General features: G+C 43.0%; 1 protein-coding gene and 1 pseudogene across 1 annotated transcript in view; one reads left to right on the forward strand and one right to left on the reverse strand.

Annotated features, from left to right (window-relative positions):
• Nucleotides 1-7,744: 7,744 nt before the first annotated feature.
• The window catches only part of SPOP (speckle type BTB/POZ protein), a 98,334-nt gene continuing 88,177 nt past the window's right edge, over nt 7,745-17,901 (forward strand). The window contains exon 1 of the mRNA XM_058284020.2: nt 7,745-8,018. The gene's annotated coding sequence lies outside the window, so the exon portion shown is untranslated. The remainder of the gene's footprint in view (nt 8,019-17,901) is intronic.
• LOC101430826 (U2 small nuclear ribonucleoprotein B'' pseudogene) lies at nt 11,970-12,686 on the reverse strand (annotated as a pseudogene).

Below are 17,901 nucleotides of genomic sequence, written 5' to 3' on the forward strand. Positions count from 1 at the left end.
TCCCTGAGGGCAATGGGCAGCCACTGAAAGGTCATATGCAAAGAAGTGACTTGATCAGATTGTCATTTAAGAAAGCTGGCTCTGGCAGCAGAGCAGAGAATGAACTGGAAGGGGGCCACCAGAGACTAGAAGGCTAGAAGTAAAGAGGCTATTGTGATCCAGGGGAGAATTGGGGATGTGTCAGTGGAAAGAAGTAGGCAGACCTGGGAGATGACTTAAGTGTGGGATTATCTGAACTTGGTGATGAATTGGATGTAGGCTTGTGGAGTCAGGAATACTGCCCAGTTGTCAGGCTTAAGTTACTTGGTGAGACAAAGAAACTAGAGGAGCAAGTTTTAGACCTGCTAAATATTAGGTGCCTACAGGATATCAAAGTGAAGATATCAGACTGTTAGTTGGATGCTCTAAGTCTAGAGCTCAAGAGATATACCTGCCTCAAGACAGATTTGGAATGTTCTTTAGCGGATGGATGGCAGTGAAGCCATGACAGTGAGTGCGTGATCTCAAGACAATTGAGGACAAGTGGAGAGAAGAAAAGCTGAACAGAATCCCAGGAAAGCTGATAATAAAAGGATGGCCAAAGGAAGCACCCATAAAGAAGACTGAGATGGGGTAGGTAGATAGGGAGGAGGAAAACCCGGAGTAGTGGTCTTCTGTGGTTGGCCTTGAGCATTCATTTACCCCTTCTCCGACCAAAAGCACCCTGGTTTTCCTTTGAGGAATTCACTCCTCTCCTGTTTTAAATCCTGTGGTTTGGGTCTTAGGGGAGAGATGCTGAGTGGCTCTCCTGACTCATTTCACATAAGCCCCCACTTTCTCTTTGACCTCCAATCATTCTAGAATTTCTTTGAGTTTTTCAAAAACCCCATGCCCTCTCTGACCTTAGGATCTTTGTCTGGACTGCTTTCCTTCCCCCACCCTTCTCCACTTCCTTTGCTTACTAACCTTCCATTCATTCTTCCAACCTCTGCCCAAATCTTTTTGACATTCCAGACATGGCCAGGGCTTTCTATTATGAATTTGTCCATTCATTCAGTACTTAGGTCTGTCCAGCACTGTGCTGGATGCTGGGACAAAATGGACAGAGCAGGACTAGCAGGTCACTGCCCCCATGGAGTTGATCTGGTGGGGGAGACCAATAATAAATAAACATAGAATAACAATTACCAATTGTTGTTGGTGCTGTAAAGGAAGTAAACAGTACTGTAATAGAAAATAACAGATGGACTTTATTTTGCATAGAGTGGGTGGTCAGAGAAGGCTCTCTGAGAATGTGACACTTAAGCTGAGACCTTGAAAAAGAGGCAGAACCAGCCAAGTGAAGAACTAGGGGGAAAGTGTTCCAGGAAGAGGGAAGAGCAACTGTAAAGATCTTGTGGAGGGCAAGAGCTTGATGGATTCTGGGAATTGCTTAATGGCCAGTGTGGCTGGAGCTAGGACAGGGAAAAAGAGCAACATGAGAGGTAGCTGGAGAAGAGGCTATTGTCTGATATGGTAGAGTTTGGATTTTTTTTTTAAAAAGATTTATTTATTTCTCTCCCCTCACCCCCACCCCAGTTGTCTGTTTTCTGTGTCTATTTGCTGCATCTTCTTTGTCCGCTTCTGTTGTTTCAGTGGCACGGAAATCTGTGTTTCTTTTTGTTGCGTCATCTTGTTGTGTCAGCTCTCTGTGTGTGCGACACCATTCCTGGGCAGGCTGCACTTTCTTTTGCGCTGGGCGGCTCTCCTTACAGGGCACACTCCTTGCGCATGGGGCTCCCCTGCGTGGGGGACACCCCTGCGTGGCAGGGCACCCCTTGCACGCATCAGCAGTGTGCATGGGCTAGGTGTACATGGGTCAAGGAGGCCCGGGGTCTGAACCGCGGACCTCCCATGTGGTAGATGGATGCTCTAACCACTGGGCCAAGTCCGTTTCCCGAGTTTGGATTTTATTCTTGGCACAATGGAAAGCCACTGAAAGGTTTTAAGCAGGGTGTAACTTGAGCTGATTTAAGGTTTAATTAGATTGTCTTGGCCCCTTAGTAAAGGATGGATTAAGGGACAAACAGAGACTTCGGAAGGCTAATGAAGACCTTCTTGCCATTGTTCAGGCAAATGAGAATGACGGCTAGAATTTGAATGGAACAGAGGAGATGGAGAAAAGTGAATGGATTCAAGAGATGATTTTGCCATAGAACTTCTGGGAATTCCTGATGGATTAGATGTGAGGAATTAGGGTAAAGGAAGAGCCCAAGATGATTCCTACTTGCTGGCCTGGGAGAGTAGTAGGAGAATCAGGTTTAGCCCTATGATTTAGCCCTATGTGATCTATCCTTAAAGCCCCGGGGGTGACTCCTCAAAAGACTAGAGCTCGAGGAACAAGCACCCTTCAAAATCACTGGTTCAAAAATCTCTAATATCCCTTCCAGTTATGAAATTCCTTTATTCTAAACTGAAAACTTGCTGCAAACAAGGACAATATTTCTATTTCTTTTGACTCATCCTGTAGTACCTGGGCAGAGCTCTCTGTACCTGGGGAATGTTCAGTAAGTGCTAGCTGACTGTTCACTTTGGCACAGACCTTCCATAATTGAATTTTAGATTAAATTCCTCTTTTAAAATGGGATTCTAATGCAGAGTAAACTTTCAATTGAAATCAATTCACCTTGATAAAGTAGAGCCATGGCAAGAATAATTCAAAATTATAAAAACCTGAAGTAATTTCTATTAAAGTTAAGGCAAAAAAAAAATTGTTTCTGCTAAACCAATTGTGTACATTTAGGTAAATGTTATTTAGGGCAAATGCCAATAGGTGATGGATCAATCTCATTCAGAATAGGACTGAAAATGCCACTGAAAAAAATTCATAACAGTGAATATAATCTATTTCTGTCAATATATTCTTTGTTGATAACAAACCATTAACCTTCTAAAACTTATTTTGAAGTAATGACTTCAAGTTAGTTTTTGACCCATTTTAAAGATGCATGAGAAGGAGAGGAGTTCATTTTAGGTTGCATTGTGAGTCAGAGACAAAACCACAGAAAAATTAGGGATCAAACCTGTCTTTTTCTCCTTTCTTTTCTACTGCTTCTTAGCCTGGCACTCCACCCTTCAGATATATTTTCCAACCATTGTCCAGCTTAAAAACTCAGAACTTCAATTTCTATAAGCATGTGATCAAATCCTTAGATAATCTTATCATTCAAGCCTCTTGTCTTATTAAAGAGGGAAGTAAAATAACAAAATGCCTTTTTCATGCCAAGTAGTTTTGAACAAATACCATGTCATTCAATGCTACTTGTTATTCTCTGATGAATGCCCTGTTTCATAGATGTGTTGGGAGGGGATTGGCACTCCAGTGACTGATCCTGCTTCCTGTATGGGATCCTGTTGTGGATAATGCTGGTGAGAAAGAATGCCACACCTTACGCTGTGAACTGAAGGCCTTTCTCCTTCCCACCTGGTAATGGTCAGGGCTCAGCATGTGGCCTAGGATTGGCCGACTAGGCCCTGCTGTCTAGAGCTTTGGGCTTGCAGCAATGAGGCACAAAGATGGAGGGTAGATACTCTTCGACACCACCACAGCAGCAACAGTGGCTGCATGTCTGGTAGTGGCACTCCACGGCAGTGCCGGTTGTCAGACCTCCTAGCCAGACTGTCCTAAAGAAGGTTATTCTTCCTCCCTCTAGCCCTTGGCTTCCAGCCCAATTTCCAAGTCTGTTTCTTCGGATCCTGTTGATTGATTCTGGGAGCAAGCAATATTTCTTTGGTAAATTCCAATTCTGGTGTATATAACCAGAGTTGGTACAGTTGCTTACAACCAGGAACCCTGACTAATCTGTGAGGAAACTGAGACGCTAAGGCTGAAAAACTTGTTCAGCTAGCAAGTGGAAGAGTTCTGGCTGTTTTCTCCATTCCATGCTTCCTGAAAAATCCTAAAGAAGGGCACAGAAGAAAGGAGAGAGCACGGTGCCAAGTAGAGTGGGGCTTACAGACCAGCAGATATTGGAACACTTACTTCAAATTTACGGTTAGTAACAAACCCATAAATATTTAGTGGGTGTCTATGCCCAGAACTGCACTATCTCCAAGTACTATTTCACTTAATCCTCACAACAATATGAAAAGTTGTGCATGATTTTCTCCATTGTTCAGGAAAAGCTGAGGCTTAAAGAGGTTTGTCCAAATTAATATTACAATAAAGAAGTGTTAGTGCTGGGTTTGAACTTGTGTCTCTAGACAAGAAGACTGGAGTGCATTCATTAAGCCACAGCTGCCATGATATGAATTTTAATCAATCAAATATTTCTCCATTGCTAATATTCTATGCAATCCATTGTGACCCCAGCACATCCGCATGATATGTTCTTGTTGGCATACTTCCTTGAGTATAGTCTTACTCCTGTGTCCTGGGTTGTGCTATCTGTCTTTTTTCATTAAAGTAGGGGCCTCTAGAGCACAGGACCATGCCACTACTAAGCATCCTCCTTCCTGCATCTCCATCTCCAATGTCAATATGGGCTCAGGGCATGACACTGGGTTCACTGACTGAGCAACTGTACAGTTATACAGCGAGAGGAGAGAGACATGGTCTACTTAACAGTGCTTTCAACCAAAGTGGGGCTTTGCACCCATCTTTTGTTTAATACTACAGCCTCAAGGGAAACCAGGCCTCTACTTATAGACCTGTAAAATGGAGCAAAAGATCCTTGTTGGCAGAATAAATATCAGATATCTCAGGGTCTTTGGGGATAGAACATTTGCCCAGACTTGGCTCCTGATGGCTAATGAACACTTGTCCTTTGTCTTTTAGATTAAGAAAATGAGTTCTGCATGTTTCCTACCATCACCAGGAAGGATGAATTGAATTGGTGGTATTGTAAACGTGATTGTTGTTGCATAGATAAAAGCCTCATTAAGTCCCTCAGGAGCAGAGAAGAATTTTACTTTGAGAATAGAGGAGTGAGGGGGGACTTCTCTCTTGTTGTGGTTACAAAAACAACAAAACAGTAAATGAAGGAAATAATTAAATAACTCCACTGTTTTTTTTTTTTTCCTTCCAAACCTCGTCAAAAGGCTGGGTGAGTTTTTAATTAGTGCTGCATTTTTCAATAAATCTGTATCTGTACGCAGTGCCGATTCTTTTCTGGATAAGGGAAACATAATAATGAGAAGCCTATTTTTCCGTCCTACACTAAAGGGATGCCTGGTATATTTAATCATGCTGTAGAAATCCTGGCAGCTTTTTCTGAGCCCAACCTCTGTTCTAATTACATTTCTAGATTTTAGTAAATTGAAAGGGAAAATGTAGGAACAAAATAATTAAAACCAAAGAGGAAGTGCATATTAAAAAGGAGAAGCTGTTTAAAATTCTTCCACACAGTGATTCCAAGGACATCTACAATCATTTAATCAGCTCCACACTGAATCAAAGTCCTTTATCCAGAGGCTGGTGATCACATCTCAGGTGGGTGGCATGGTCTCCACAGGAGACTAGGAGACTTATTGCACCATGATACAGATGGGGACAGGACCTCTTCTGTTCTTCCAATCACTGGGGACTGATGCCTAGCTCAGCCAACTGCTGGCACAGACTCCCAGGCCCCAGGGAGTTCTCTCTCACGTCTTGGGCAGAGTCTGGCCAAACTAATGATTAGCTCTAATTGTGAGGTATGGCAAGTATGCTGCTCATGCCTCCAGTTGCCTCTTTCTGCACCCTTCTCCACCACCATCCTTCTCCCTCCCACTAGACCCCTTTTCTTTCTTCTCTCCCAATAAAATCTGAACAGTCCAGTGGCATGCAGGAGCCAGTAACTTGTCAATGTTTACTGGGTTGGGGAGCTGATGTAGCTCAAGTGGTTGAGTGCCTGCTTCCCATCTGTGAGGTCCTGGGTTCAATCCCCTGTACCTCCTTAAAAAAAAATGTTTTCTGGGTTACCTCTGGATTTTCACAAGGACCAAAACTTTTGGTTGAAGGAATGAATATTTGTTATTAATGGTGACAAGTGAAATCTAACTGAAAAGTTTAAAGCATCAGCCTAATAGGTGATGAAAGTTGTTTTTCTTTTTAAGTGGGGTGCATTAGTAACTACATCATTGCAGAATTTGGGATCCCCATTTCTTGATCATTTTGGCTGAAATACAAGTTGTGCACATTCTAAGATTTTGGAGTGTTTTGTCCATGATCCTTTTGTTTTTATTATTTTTTTATTATCTTTCTTAAAAACAGATACATAGATCACACAAAATGTCCATGATTCTTATGATTCCTAGGAAATTTTAAACTGTGGAATTGTAGGGTCTGCTTGTGTATTTGAAAGTGGAGGGCAACCTGGCATTGCCAGGCCACTCTTTCTAAACCCCTGAGGCTTTGCTCAGGGCTCCCAGCCTTCCCTGCTGAATAGACTCGCCAGTCACCTGGCGCCAGGACACATGTGGCAGGAGACAGTGAGCCCGTATCCTGGAGACAGTTGCACAAGCCTGAGAGGCAGTAGGGCTCCTGGAACCTGTTCGTAAGGCAGGGCCCATACTTAGTCACCCTGTGACCCAGAGGTACATTGTGTTGCTCTTTCAGGTCCAATGTCATGTAAGTGTATGTGTTTGTAAAACCATCTGCCTAATGACATTATCTCAGTAGGGAGAAGAGACAGTGCCTATACTTAGGGCTCTGGATTATTTGGCTTGATTCAGTAAGAATGATGTTTTGAAAGTTTAAGCTAAAGGAAAGAATTGTAACAATAACAAACATTCCATCTTTGACATTATTACTTCAACACAGAGGTGATTTCTTTTCTCCCAGGGCCTAGATGCTCTGAGACAGCTCTCAATATATAACTCAACTCAGGAATGAGTGATGGCCCCTGGGATGTGAGCCAAACTGGGGACCCAGGTGTCCAAGACAAGAATTGTTACTGAATCAGCTTCCTTTCAGTTAGGCCACCCATATACCCTGCCTTTCCCCCACAAGAAATAGTTCTTCTTGGTTTTGTTTCCAAATGCTAAAATTTAAAACTTAATAAGAATGGTCTGGGAAACGGACTTTGGCCCAGTGGTTAGGGCGTCCGTCTACCACATGGGAGGTCCGCGGTTCAAACCCCGGGCCTCCTTGACCCGTGTGGAGCTGGCCATGCACAGTGCTGATGCACGCAAGGAGTGCCGTACCACGCAAGGGTGTCCCCCGCGTGGGGGAGCCCCACGCACAAGGAGTGCGCCCGTGAGGAGAGCCGCCCAGCGTGAAAAGAAAGTGCAGCCTGCCGAGGAATGGCGCCGCCCACACTTCCCGTGCCGCTGACAACAACAGAAGCGGACAAAGAAACAAGACGCAGCAAATAGACACCAAGAACAGACAACCGGGGGAGGGGGGGAAATTAAATAAATAAATAAATCTTTAAAAAAAAAAAAAAAAAAGAATGGTCTTTAGCATTACCATAAAAGTCCCCAAAATATTTTACTAACACAGAGTTGGTTTAAGAATAAAAAAATGAGTTGCATGAAAAGTAGTTGGTAATCCACCACTGCTTGCAAATATAGGTTGCTGTTGTTAAATGCCTTTATTGTTACGCCGCTTATCTCCTAAAGCCCCCCACCCCCAACTAGGTAAGCCTCTATGTGGTCCTCGCACCTCGACACAGTCCTTTCCCGCTCTGCATGCGACCCCTTTCCAGTTCCCGCCTCTTTCTTCGTAGGCCCGTCCTTCCTTTCAAATCCCGGTGCCCCAGAGAGGTCCCGAGACGCCTGCGCACTAGGGCAAGTAGGCGGAGACTTGGGGTAGAAGGAGGAGGAGGAGAATCCAGGCAGGGGAGGGAGAGAAGAGAGGGAGGCCGCGCGGGGTGGGGCTCGGCGGGTACGCGCTCGCTGCGTCGACGTGCTGACGCCATGACGCCCCGGCCGGTGTTTGTCGGTGTATGTGTGTGTGTGAGTGTGCGCGCTCCGAGTGTATGTTTGTGTATCGGCGGTCCCGCAGGTCCCGGATGTTGCGGACAGTATGAGGCGAGCGCAGGGGGACGGGGACCAGCAGCTGTCGCCGCCGCTCTCAGGTGAGTGGAGGGAGAAGAGTCGAGGGAGGGGGTTGTCCTGTTGGGAGTGTGTGTGGGCGCCTCCCTTAAAAAGGTGACTGACCCCCACTCCCCCCTGCCACACACATATACTCTCTCTGCCCCATATCCCCATACCGGTTTACGTGGCCTGTGAGAGCCAGAGCTTAATCAACCGTCCTTTCTCCCAATCTCAAGCATTCAGGAGACACAAACGCGCCCCCTGCCTTCAGCCCCCCCATCATTTTCCCAGCCCCATCCCCCTTGCCAAATAGTGAGCTGTCGCCTGCGGCGAGATGGGTGACTGCGCATGCGCGAGTGTGAACGAGCTTTGGGTGCTTGTTTGCTGTCCTCGGGGCGCATGCGCATCGCTGTGTTGCAGGGACCTGCGGGATAAAGAGCTCTGTAGACCACTCGCCGCCCCTCTTCCCAGGCAGTGGGCTGAACTTGCTGCCAGATAGCCTGTTGCTCGTATCCAAAAGAGAGGATTCAAATTATTTGAGGGATTTATGAACAAAGCACTTTCTGCATCTGGTGTTGTGTCAGAAACTTCCAGGTTACAAACGCCTCCCAGAGCCAGCGTGTCCCACACTGACCTGTCTTTTGAAACTGTCACTGCAACTTCTAGTTCTAGGATTACCTTTCCTTTCCTCTACGCCTGTCATCGTGGTGTACCTTTAGTACAAGCCTCTCTTAAATGTAGGATTAGGTGCCCCAATCCATTCGATTATTCTGGCTGGGATTTTTGATAGCTTTTCTAAGGAGGACTAAGGATCATAAAAAAGAAAGGGGATTTCCTTTTAGCAAAATTCTTAAATATCCTCACAAAACTAGATATGTAGAGGTAAAGAGCACACTATAAGGCTTAGGGTAATTACTATAAATCAAGACATCAGAGTTCTCAGTTGCCAGTCCTCCTGTTTATGTGACCTATTTGTCTCTTTGTAAAAGATCTTTGGTGCTTTCATTTTATTTGTGTATTGTTGATGTTTAAAAGCAAGCTGAGACTACTGGTAGAGATAATTTATCCAAGTGAGGTTTTAATTTTAAGTAGTAAGAGTTCTGTTTTCTTTTACATTTGCAGACAACAAAAAGAAACTTAAAGCAAGGCACTTTAATTTTTTTATTATTTTTTTTTAGGAGGAACTGGGGATTGAACCCAGGACCTCATACCTGTGAAGCAGGCATTCAACCAGCTGAGCTACATCCGCTCCAACGAGGAACTTTAAATACAATAATTTTTCAGTTATCAGTTGGATTTTCAGTTGACAGATTTATTCATTGTCCTTTAATTTATGCTTCTCCCTTGCTACTCTTTTGGATACTTTGCTGCTCTTTACTTCTGCCATTAAAACAGGGTGGGGAAAAGATAAACTTTTACTAGAAAAAGCTTTGCTAGATAGCATTGAAATAAAAAACTAAATTGTTTTTTTGGGGAGATGCATTATCTGTGCGGATTCTCCCACCTTTCTGGATAATTAGGAACGGGAAGTATTAGGCTATTTTCTATTCTTTTTCCTTTGTGGGGGGTCATTCTTGTCTCAGGATTTTTTTTTTTCCCTGTCATTCTTAACTCTAGGACCTTATGTTCTTGGGCCTTAAAGTATATACTGTTGTCATGGTTACAGTTGGATTCAAGATGACACAGAGGAAGCACAGAAATTTGGGGTACAAATATCATCCTGTGTTCTAGAAAAGAGCTGGAGACTCATCTTTTTTTCCTTGTGTGAACACTGAGGACTATAAGTTATTGGGACAACCCCACATTTAGGATGAGGACATTTGGTGTCCATTTGGTTCTTTGGTGACAGCTTTTCCTTTTAGAGCTCTTCAGAGTAACTAATTTGGTACTTGAAAATGTTTAATATTGCTTATGTCCAAGTTTCCATCAGGTTCTGGTAAAATCTTGAAGTGAAACTATTGAGGTAATAAATGTTTTTCTTTTCAGTGGACTTTGTCATCTAGGATGCTTTGTTCTTATTTGGAAACATTTTATCTGGTTGAATTTACCCAAGCCTCATTTAAAATTTTTAGGGTCTGCAGACATGAAGTGCTTTTAGGATAAAGATGAATATCATTAAAAAATTTGTATTGGTGCAGAGTCTTGTTTAAAAAATTTACTCTTTTAAAATGGGTAACACATGTACATACATATGATGCAAAATTCAAAAGGTACAAAATGTTGGTAACACAACATTGTGAATGTAATTAAGAGCACTGAAATATATATATCTGAATGTGATTAAAAGGGGAAATGTTAGATTTTATAAATGGTAACAGAATACAAATAAAAAAAATACATGGAACTACACTACAAAAACTGGAAATCCTAAGTTAAACCATGGACTACAGTTAATAGTACAATTAGAAAAATGTGCTATTTACCGTGTAACAAATGTTCCATACCATTGCAAAGTATTAATAATAGGGTGGTATATGGAAATCCCATATTTTATGCGTAATTGCTTTGTAAACCCACTTCTCTAAAAGGAAAAAAAAGCACAAGAAAGAATGGAGTCTCTCTTCTAGACCCCTGTCATCCATCTAATTACCCTCCCCAAAGATAGCCGTTGTTAACCTGGATCTTGTTTATCCTTCCAGAGATAGTTCCTGCTTCTACAAGCATATACGCCTATGTACTCTTCGGTGTTTTTTTGTTTTTGTTTTATACAGCTAGTGAGATGCTATATCCATTATTCAGCACTTTGCTTTTTGCACTTAATATATCTTGGTGGTCATTCCATACTGTATATACATTGTATAGATGTATATCAGGTAGCTCTTACTAGTGGACATTTAGCTTATTTCCAGTGCTAAAATGAATTCCTTGAATGTGTTTATTATGTTCATGGATGTTGGATAAATTCCTAGTGGAAGTGCTAGGTTAAAGGGTATGTGCATTTTTAATGTTATTAGATATTGCTGAATGGCCTTCATAAAGGTTGTACCAATACATATTCCAGCCTATTAGTAGTGAGTGTATGGCTGTTTCCTCACAACGCTGTTATCAAGTTGTTTTTTTAATCTCTATACAGTCATTATCTAAGATTTTAAAGTTCATTTTGTAGCTTATTAAGCTTCATTACACTGAGGAGTTGTGGATAAATACTGTCACTGTTTTTGCAACTAGTGGGTGAAGGGTATTCTTCGACTGAGGAATAATGTCATGAGAAAAAGTCATATTCCTGGATAGCACAGCAAATCCATGACAGTGCTAGGAAGACATATAGAACCTGTATTCCAGTTTCTTCCTCCAATTCTTTTTTTTTTTTTTGTCTTTATTTTTTAATGTTACATTAAAAAAATATGAGGTCCCCATATATCCCCCTACCCCCCTCACCCCACTCCTTCCACAACAACCTCCTCCAACATCATGGGACGCTCACTGCACTTGGTGAACACATCTCTGAGCACTGCTGCACCACATGGTCAATGGTCCACATTTAAGTTTACACTCTCCCCCACTCTACCCAGTGGGCCATGGGAGGACACACAATGTCCAGTAACTGTCCCCACAGTACCACCCAAGACAACTCCAAGTCCTGAAAATGCCCCCACATCACATCTCTTCTTCCCACTCCCCACCTCCAGCAGCCATCATGACCACTTTCTCCACCTCAACGTCACATTTACTTCCATCACTAATCACAACAATTCCAGAATAGAGCATCAGCAAGTCCACTCCACTCCATACTCCACTCCTCCATTCTGTGGACCCTTCCTCCAATTCTTAGATGCTGATTTCTCTATGTGAAATTTTGTAAGCCTGTAAATGATATTATATGATCTTTTTTTTTTTTTTAATACAAATGTAAGTTTATTGTACAAAATTAAGGCCTTTGTATTTCACAGCTCAGTCTAGCTAAAGAAAGACTGGATAATTTAAGTCTTTCACAAAAATTCTGTTTTCATTATGACCGTCCCCAACTATTAAAAATGACCTGACCAAATATTATCAAAACAAACACTATAAATAAAACCAAGTCCTTTAAAGAAGACTGTTCCAAATGTTATTTCTTGACATAGGTGATCTTCATGGCATGGGATGGTGTGATCTTGAATCCTTGTAAAGCATCCCTGGCAGCTCCAGCCTGCCCATCATTTTCAAATTCAACAAAAGCAATGTCATGTCTTCCAGGTACCAAACGACTTCCTTGGAACCAGGGAACTGATTAAACAGCATGGATAACACCCATTCATTAGTTTCTTCTAGTAAATTATTGAGGAATAAAATATAGTTTGGAGGGTAATCAGGAACCTGAAGATTTGGTGTTGTATTTCCTTGGGTGTTAGCTGAATTTGGTGTTTCCAGACCAGGCCTTTTGTTTGCAGTTGTTGCAGTCTGTTCCATAGTTTTGGCTTTTTTCTTTTCTTTGTCAGCAAATGTACCATGCATATTAGATAGTATATCAGAGTCTGTTTTTGCATACTGGATTTGCATTGGTTTACCATTAAATGGAAATCCTTGTAAGTGCCTCAAGGTTATTCGTGGATGAGCCCACTTCTTTAAATATAAGGAAGCCCTGCTTTCTCATCTTCATTTAAAGCTGCAATATTTACCACATGGCCAAATTGAAAAAACAGGACATAGAGGGATTGCTTCAATTCTTCTTTTTTAATTTTGTCATTCATATTATTGATGTAAATTGTATAATTTGACCTGATATCCATGTTTTGGGTTAAATTGATCAAATAACCTGAGGCCTACATTATCTCTCTTACAGGCTAAAATCAGGAAACTGTATATTATCTGATAGCTATGATTCAGAATTTTTTTTTTTTTTAAGATTTATTTTTAAATTTATTTCTCCCCCCTTCCTGCTCCCCCACCCCCGTTGTTGCTCTCTGTGTCCATTTGCTGTGTGTTCTTCTGTGTCCACTTGCATTATTGTCAGGCAGCACCTGGAATCTGTGTCTCTTTTTGTTGCATCATCTTGCTGTGTCAGCGCTCCGTGTGTATGGCACCACTCCTGGGTGGGCTACACTTTTTTCACACGGGGCGGCTCTCCTTGTGGGGCGCACTCCTTGTGGGTGGGGTTCCCGTACGCAGGGACACCCCTGTGTGGCATGGAACTCCTTGTGCGCGGCTGCACTGCGTATGGGCCAGGTCACTACACGGGCCAGGAAGCCCTGGGTACCAAACCCTGGACCTCCTATATGGTAGGCAGACGCTCTATCAGTTGAGCCACATCCTCTTCCCCAAAATTGTTTTTATAAGTGAATTGCTGTTCTGTTGAGGAATGTGATGTTGAAAAGCTAACCCAGTTAGTTAAGGTACTTTACTCAGTGCTGGCTATCTTTACACAGAGTATTGATACTAGCACTTTTTAAAAGTCTGCGATTGCAGAACACTTCACTATGAGCTTTAAAGAATTAAAAAATTTAAAAATGTATCTACAAATGTATGAAACAATAAGAGAAAAGTTAGAATACAGAATAAGAAGAGTAATTCACTGTGTTCCTTGCTGGGAGGACATTATAAAGGAATAATTAAAGTTTAGAGGAGCAACCATTGAGGAGGCCTTCCTGGAAGAAGTCCGTTTTATGCCCATTTTTATTTTTTACAAGTGTTTAAGTGAAAAATTTTAAAGACAAAAAAATTGAAAGAATATTATAATTATCGTCTTTATACTATCAACTATGTTCAACAATTGTTCATATTTTATATTTGCTCTCTCTGTATATATGCATGTTATAAAGTACATACATTTTCTATTGCAGACATCATGACATTTTACCCTTAAATACTTTAGATACATTTCTTTAAAATAAAGACATTACTTTACTTAATTGTTCTTATAATACATTATCATTGTTAAAACAATTAGCAGTAATTTCCTAATGCCATCTAATATTCAGATTTCCCCATTCGCCTCAAAGATGACTTTAACTTCTTGCATTATTTTTTACAAACTAGAGCCCAAACAATGGTCAGATGTTATGTTATGTCTCTTTTTTTTTATTTTTTATTTTTTTAAAGATTGATTTATTTAATTTTTTTTTATTTTTTATTTTTATAAAGATTGATTTATTTAATCCCCCCCCCCCCCCCGTTGTCTGTTCTCTGTGTGCGTCTTGTTTCTTTGTCTGCTTCTGTTGTCGTCAGCGGCACGGGAAGTGTGGGCGGCGCCATTCCTGGGCAGGCTGCACTTTCTTTTGCGCTGGGCGGCTCTCCTTACGGGGCGCACTCCTTGCGCGTGGGGCTCCCCTACGCGGGGGACACCCCTGCGTAGCAGGGCACTCCTTGCGCGCATCAGCACTGCGCATGGGCCAGCTCCACACGGGTCAAGGAGGCCCGGGATTTGATCAGCACTGCGCATGGGCCAGCTGCACACGGGTCAAGGAGGCCCCGGGATTTGAACCGCGGATCTCCCATGTGGTAGACGGACGCCTTAACCACTGGGCCAAATCCGTTTCCCTGTTATGTCTCTTTAAAAAAATGTAGAAGTATTTATTTAGAAGCCACGTGTTATTGGTTGTTTAAAGAGACCAGGCTACTTGTTTGTAGTATACCAATCCTGGAGTTTTCTGGTTGTTTTCTCATGGTCTCTTTTAATTTGTTCCTTTATCCTTGTATTTTGTGTAACCTGACAGGTCTAAAGGCTTGATTAAATTCAGGTTAAATGTGATGGGTTTTTTTTTAAAGATTTATTTATTTCTCCCCCCCCTCCATTGTCATCTTTGTCTACTTGTATTCTCATTAGGTGGCTCTGGGACTGATCCTGGGACCTTCCGGAGTGGGAGAGAAGCAATCATTCTCTTGCGTCACCTCAGCTCCCTGGTCTGCTGCGTCTCTTGTTCTCTCTCCTCTGTGTCTCTTTGTTGCGTCATCTTACTGCATCAGCTTTCTACGTGGGCTAGCACTCCTGCATGAGGCAGCACTCTGCGTGGGCCAGCTCGCCACACGGGCCAGCTTGCCTTCACCAGGAGGCCCTGAGTATTGAACCCTGGAGCTTCTATATGGTAGATAGGAGCCTAATTGCTTGAGCCACATCTGCTTCCCTTAAATGTTTTTTGATAAAAGTACTTCCTAGATATTGCTTTGTAACTTATATTGCATCACAATAGGAGAAACATAATGTCATAATGTCCCACTGTTAATGAGGGTTAGTTCGATCATTTGTTTTAGATGGTGAATACCAGATCTCTCTATTGTAAAGACATTTTTTCCCTTTGTAATTAGCACCAAATCTGTAGGGTGGTGATATTTTGGCATTGTACCATTATTATTATTATTATTATTTTAAATTTATTCCCCACCCCTTGCTTCCTGAGCCTGCAGTCTGCTCTCTGTGTCCATCTGCTGTGCATTCTTCTGTGTCTGCTAGTCTTCTCTTTAGGAGGCACTGGAAACCGATCCTGGGCCCTCCAACATGGAAGAGAGGCATTCAGTCACTTGAACCATCTCAGCTCCCTGGCTTGTTGTGTCTCTCATTGTCTTTCCTCTGTGTCTCCTTTTTGTTGTGTCATCTTGTTGCATCAGCTCACTACAGCGCAGACCAGCTCTCCTTCCCCAGGGGGCCCAGGGAACTGAACCTGGGACCCCCTGTATGGTAGACGGGAGCCTAGTTGCTTGAGCCACATCCGCTTCACAGCATTATACTATTATACTTCTCCAGCAGCCTGTCACCTAATGATGTTATGGTTTTTTAAAAAGATTTATTTATTATTTATTATTTCTGTCCCCTTCCCCCTCCCCCATTGTCTGCTTTTTGTGTCCATTTGCTGTGTGTTCTCCTGTGTTCGCTTGCATTCTTGTCAGGTGGCACTGGGAATCTGTGTCTCTTTTTGTTGCATCATCTTGCTGCGTCAGCTCTCTGTGTGTAGCGCCACTCCTGGGCAGGCTGTGTTTTTTGCGTAGGGCGGCTCTCCTTGCGGGGCGCACTCCTTGTGCAGGGCCCACCCCTGTGAGACATAACACTTCTTGCACACAACAGCACTGTGCATGGGTCAGCTCACCACAAGGGCCAGGAGGCCCTGGGTATTGAACCCTGGACCTCCTATATGGTAGGCGGACGCTCTTATCAGTTGAGTCATGTCCGCTTCCCATGATGTTATCTTTTGATAATCCTTGCCTGAATCAGTTATTTCATTGGTTGTTGCAAAATGGAGATTTTTCTAATTCTGCCATTCCTTTTAATTGATTAGTTACCAACCTTCTGTAAAGATTTTCCTTGTCAATAAGGAATAAATGACAGTTTCTACTAAAAAGTTAAGGTAAATCAAAACAATTTTTTAGAAATTTAATTTTGAAACGCATTTAAACTTACAGGGAAGTTACAAAAACAATACAAACCCATAGAGAAAACTCCAACATACCCTTCTCTCGAACATTTCTTGTTGGGCTGGTCTAGGGGTGATGAATTCCTTTAGCTTTTGTTTATTTGGGAATGTCTTAATCATGTGCTCCTTTTTTTTTTTTTTTAAGATTTAAGAAAAAAATTTATGTCTCCCTGTTCCCACCCCCCCCCCCCCCCCGTTCCCCCCATTGTCTGCTCTCTCTCTCCATTTGCTGTGTGTTCTTCTGTGTCTGCTTGTATTCTCATTAGGCAGTTCCAGAAACCAATCCTAGGACATTCCAGAGTGGGAGAAGGGTGATTACTCTCTTATGCCATCTCAGCTCCCTGTTCTGCTACGTCTTCTTATTTTCTCTCTGTGTCTCTTGTGTCATCTTGCTGAGCCAGCTCTCCGCATCGGCCCAGCACTTCTGTGCGGGGCAGCATTCCCATGCAGGGCGTCGCTCCTGCATGGGGCAGCATTCCCACGTGTGCTGGTACTCTGTGTGGGCCAGCTGGCTCTCACCAGGAGGCCCTAGGCATCAAACCTTGGACTCCCTATATGTTATACAGGAGCCCAATTTGTTGAGCACATCCGTTTCCCTGCCCTCTTTTTTTTTTTTTTTTTAAGATTTATTTTTTTTATTTCTCTCCCCTTCCCCCCCTTCCCCAATTATCTGTTCTCTGTGTCCATTTGCTAAGTGCTCTTCTTTGTCCGCTTCTGTTGTTGTAAGCGGCACGGGAATATGTGTTTCTTTTTGTTGCATCATCTTGTTGTGTCAGCTCTCCATGTGTGTGGTGCCATTCCTGGGCAGGCTGAACTTCCTTTCGCGCTGGGTGGCTCTCCTTACAGAGCTCACTCCTTGTGCGTGGGGTTCCCCTACGTGGGGGACACCCCTGCGTGGCACGGCACTCCCTGCGCGCATCAGCACTGCACATGGGCCAGCTCCACACTGGTCAAGGAGGCCCAGGGTTTGAACCGCGGACCTCCCATGTGGTAGACGGACGCCCCATCCATTGGGCCAAGTCCGCTTCCCTGCCCTCAGTTTTGAAAGACAGTTTTACCAGTTATAGAATTCTTGGGTGTAATTTTTTGCTCTCAACACTTTTTTATTTTTGTCTTTATTTCTTTTTTTTAATATTACATTAAAAAATATGAGGTCTCTTTGTGTGTGTGTGTGTGTATGTGTCCTCTTGCTGTATCAGCTCTCCGTGTGTGTGGCACCACTCCTGGGCAGGCTGCGCTTTCTTATGTGGGGCGGTTCTCCTTGCGGGGTGCACTCATTGCGCCTGGGGCTCCCCTATGTGGGGGACACCCCTCCGTGGCATGGCATTCCTTCTGTGCAGCAGCACTGCGCATGGGCCAGTTCACCACACAGGTCAGGAGACCCTGGGTATCGAACCCCGGACCCTCCATATGATATGGTAGACAGACGCTCTATCAGTTGAGCCACAGCTGCTTCGCTCTCAACACTTTAAATATGTCATCCCACTGCCTTCTTGTTTCAATGGTTTCCGATAAGAAATTGGCACTTAATCCTGAGGCTTCGTTATACGTGACACATTCCTTCTTTCTTGTGGCTTTTAGAATTCTCTCTCTATTGTTGGCA

Source organism: Dasypus novemcinctus, chromosome 21 (assembly GCF_030445035.2).
Source record: "Dasypus novemcinctus isolate mDasNov1 chromosome 21, mDasNov1.1.hap2, whole genome shotgun sequence".
In the NCBI taxonomy this organism is placed as follows: domain Eukaryota; kingdom Metazoa; phylum Chordata; class Mammalia; order Cingulata; family Dasypodidae; genus Dasypus; species Dasypus novemcinctus.